At 51.6% G+C, this 4,411-nt stretch overlaps 1 long non-coding RNA gene across 1 annotated transcript; it reads right to left on the reverse strand.

The window, feature by feature from the left end:
- Positions 1 to 1,622: 1,622 nt before the first annotated feature.
- On the reverse strand, positions 1,623 to 2,369 carry LOC112209511 (uncharacterized). Its single transcript, XR_002944331.1, has 2 exons — positions 2,318 to 2,369; positions 1,623 to 1,724 (listed from the first exon to the last, which is right to left on the reverse strand). It is a non-coding gene; the product is annotated as an uncharacterized LOC112209511 (long non-coding RNA).
- Between the last annotated feature and the right edge of the window lie 2,042 nt (positions 2,370 to 4,411).

Genomic DNA, 4,411 nt, shown 5'->3' on the forward strand with positions numbered 1-4,411 from the left:
TCCCTACTAAAAATACAAAAAATTAGCTGGGTGTGGTGGCAGGCACCTGTAGTCCCAGCTACTCGGGAGACGGAGGCAGGAGAATGGCGTGAACCCGGGAGGTGGAACTTGCAGGGAGCCGAGATGGCACCACTGCACTCCAGCCTGGGGACAGAGCGAGACTCTGTCTCAAAAAAAAAAAAAAATCAAAAATTATCCGGGTGTGGTGGAATTTTTTTTTTTTTTTTTTTTTTTTTTTAACGGCCAGGTGCAGTGGCTCACGCTTGTAATCCCAGCACCTTGGGAGGCTGAGGCAGGTGGATCACTTGAGGTCAGGAGTTCGAGACCAGCCTGGCCAACATGAAGAGACTGTGTCTCTACTAAAAATACAAAAATTAGCAGGGCATGTGGTGCACGCCTGTTATCCCAGCTACTCAGGAGGATGAGGCACAAGAATCGCTTGAACCTGGGAGACAAGAGGTTGCAGTGAGCTAAGTAGCACCACTGCACTCCAACTCCAGCCTAGGCAACAGAGTGAGACTCCATCTCAAAAAAAAAAAAGGCCAGGTGTGGTGGCTCGCACTTGTAATCCTAGCACTTTGGGAGGCCGAGGCAGGCGTTCACCTGAGGTCAGGAGTTCGAGACCAGCCTGGCCAACATGGCAAAACCCTGTCTCTATTAAAAATACAAAAAAATTAGCCAGGCGTGGTGGCATGTGCCTGTAATCCCAACTACTCGGGAGGCTGAGACAGGAGAATTGCTTGAACCCAGGAGGCGGACGTTGCAGTGAGCCGAGATGGCGCAAGACTCCATCTCAAATAAAAAAATAAAAATAAAAATAAGCAGAGCGTGGAGGTGTCCACCTGTGGTCCCAGGTACTCAGGAGGCTGAGGCAGGAGGATCGCTTGAGCCCAGGAAGTCAAAGCTTCAGTGAGCTGGGTTTATGCCACTATGCCACTGCACTCCAGCCTGGGTGACAAAGCTAGACCCTGTATCTTAGAAAAAAGAAAAATTTTTTAAAAAGGCCAGACACAGTGGGTTATGCCTGTAATCTTAGCACCTTGTGAGTTCTAAGCGGGTGGACCACTTGAGCTCAGGAGTTCGAGACCAGCCTGGCCAAAATGGTGAAACCCTGTCTCTACTTAAAAAAAAAAAAAAAAATTAGCTGGGCGTGGTGGTGTGCGCCTGTGATCCCACTTACTTGGGAGGCTGAGGCAGGAGAATCGCTTGAACCCGGGAAGCAGAGGTTGCAGTGAGCCGAGATTGCACCACTGCACTCCAGTCTGGGCGACAGAGCGAGACGCTATCTCAAAAAAAAAAAAAAGAGTATATTAGTTATTTTTCAAAGTTACTTTTACTTTTCTTGTAAGGCAGGACAGACCAATAGAATAATAACCGAGTGGTTACTATCAGGTTCTTTCAGGCCACCTTTTTTTGCGTAGGATTAAAGCAGGGAAATGTGATGTTGATTGAGGATTTAAACGGGCCTGTTTGGGAAATTGGCTGTTGTCTCTTGATTTCTCCCCAGGTTAGATGGCAACTCAGTTTCCATTCGGTAATGTGGAACTTTAGCATGGGTGACTCTTTTGATTTTTAGTCTGGTCGGCTGGGGCCTGGTGCAGAAACTTAGTCCAAAACAGTGGCCTCCTATAATGTTTATTTAACGGTAGGAAACACATGTTAGTTAAGGTGATGGTGAAGCCTTCCTCTTCACTTCCATTCTCTCAACCCACTCTCCCAGGGCCCTGCAAAACAAGAAGGGCCATCGTCATTTCACAGAAGCGGAAACAAGACCCACGCAGGGAAGGACTTGCTCCAGGGCTCGGCGGGGAGCCGCACAGCCTGGGACCTGCGGGTTCTCAGGACAGACGTGTGGCGGGGCCAACAGTGCGGCGCTCAGGGATAGTGGGGCGCGGCCCAAAGCGGGTGGGGCGCGCAGACTCCACGTGGCCCCGGCGCCGCCCTCTGCGCCCCCTCCCGGCCTCTCCCGGGCCACCCGCGGATTCCCCCAGATAGGATCGCGCCCTGAACCCGCCGCCCCCGGCTCCTGAGGCCAGGCCTCGCCTCCATTCCTGCCCCCCGCCCTCCCCCTCTCCGGGGCCAGGGGGCCCTCTAAGCTTCCGGGTCTCCAGCCCCCAAAAGGGCCCCGCTCTAGCGGCGACTCCCCGCCTGCCTCTCCCGGGACTCGGGTCCCACCTCCAGCACCCACTTTAGCCTCCCCCAGATAAGTCCCGCCAGACCCCCACACCCCCAACCCCCACACCCCCAGCCCCTTCCCAACTCCCCTCGTCCCCACCGCCAGCCCCGCGCCCGTGCCCGCGCCCGATCCTTCACGGACTCGTTCCGAAGATCCAGCCTCGCCCTGCCCCGCCCAGGGCCCGGCCGCTCCCCGCCCTCGTCCCCCGGCCCGGGCTCCGCCCCTCCCTCGACTCCGGCCCCGCCCCTCCCCCCCGCTCCCTCCGGTCCCCGGATCGGGCCCCGCCCCCGCCCCCGCCCCAAGGACTCTCTTTGTTCCGGAGTCAACCGGCCTCGGTCCTGGGATCGCTGATTCCACGGAGGAGAGCCAGACCTGGGCGTCTCCACCCCCCACCCCACTGTCTCTGGAGACCAAGGCCGGCGCCGGGGGAGGCGGGTGTGCGGGCGCGCGAGCCGAGCCCTTTGTTCAGGAGAACATTCCTCAGCGCCAGTCTCCCCACCTGGAGAGCCTGTGGTTCCTGTTTCAGGCTTTGCCTTGGAGAAACTCTCGCCGAGTATGCAGCTCTCAAGCCTGGCTTCTGGCGCATCCTACTTCATGGCCTTCAACGGGTCCTTTGACCTCCCTGAACCTCAATTTTCTCACTTGTAGAATGGGAACCAAAATTCTGACGTCGAATGATCGCTGTGAAAACAAATTAAATGCTAAAACACAAATGTAGAGTATCTGCAGGCATAAGGTGAATGTTAGATATTGCGTTTGGAAGACCTTCACCGAAAGAAGCTAACATTTTTGTATTGAGTTCACCCTACTCCCCCATCCCGCTTTGTATGGGCAATTTGTAGTCCTCCCAAATCTTTGAAATCTCACTTTCTTAGTAAAGACTTTCCCTGATTTCTGGGGCACACCCTCATGGAGTCACCCTCTGGCATATTTCCATAGCATGCTGTAACGTCTATTAAAATATTTGCAATTACTTTTTTTTTTAATTGAGACTTAATTTGCATTCAGTGAAATACACACAACTTGGCCGGGCGCGGTGGCTGGCGCCTGTAATCCCAGCACTTTGGGAGGCCGAGGTGGGCAGATCACCTGAGGTCAGGAGTTTTGAGACCAGCCTGGCCAACATGGCGAAACCCCATCTCTACTAAAAATACAAAAATTAGCCGGGCCTGGTGGTGCGTACCTCTAATCCCAGCTACTCAGGAGGCTGAGACAGGAGAATCACTTGAATCCAGGAGACGGAGGTTGCAATGAGCCGAGATTGGGCCATTGCACTCCAGCCTGGATGACAGAGCAAGACTCTGTCTCACAAAAAAAAAAGAAAGAAAAGAAAGAAAAAAAGAAACTGCCAAACAGTCCTCTCAAGTTATATAGTTATATCCTTTTACATTCCATTCTTTACATGCGTTTTTTTTTTTTTTTTTTTTTTTTTTTGAGACAAGGCCTCACTCTGTCACCCAGGCTGGAGTGCAGTGGTGTGATCATAGTGATCATAGCTCAGCAGCCTCGACCTCCCGTGCTCAAGCCATCCTCCCGCCTCAGCCTCCCAAAGTACTGGGATTACTAGCTTGAGACTCTTTGCCCAGCCCCATTTTCCATTCTCACCAGCAGTTATAAGCATTCCAGTTGCTCCACATCCTCTTGAGCATTTGACATTGCCAAACATTTTACTTTTAGCCATTGGAATGGGTGTAGTGTATCTCATTATGACATTACTTTTTAAAAATGAGTAATACAAGTATTCAGTTCTAAAGGTACAAAAGCCTGTTTAATTTTTCTCCCTGAAAAGTATGTTTCATGAGTGGCTTGTGTCTCCATTTACACTGACATTTCTTTTTGACTATCTGTCTTTTTTCCACTAGAATATAAGCCCCAGGAGGAGAGGGACTGCCTATGGTGATCACAGCTGTCATCTCAGCTCCTTTCTAAAGCTAGTAAAAGCCTAATAAATATTGGTGAATGAATGCCCAGCACTATTCTTCTAGACAAGTCACATAATCTATTACATTATCACATTTTGATTCAAGAGAGTAGCAGTTTCCTTTGGGACTAAGTGTGGAACTGAGTGATATCAATACAAAGTTGTGGCCGGGCGCGGTGGCTCACACCTGTAATCCCAGCACTTTAGGAGGCCGAGGTGGGTGGATCACGAGGTCAGGAGATCGAGATGAGCCTGGCCAACATCATGAAACCCCATCTCTACTAAAAATACAAAAATTAGCTGGGCGTGGTGGT

Source organism: Pan troglodytes, chromosome 1 (genome assembly GCF_028858775.2).
Source record: "Pan troglodytes isolate AG18354 chromosome 1, NHGRI_mPanTro3-v2.0_pri, whole genome shotgun sequence".
Classification (NCBI taxonomy): Eukaryota; Metazoa; Chordata; class Mammalia; order Primates; family Hominidae; genus Pan; species Pan troglodytes.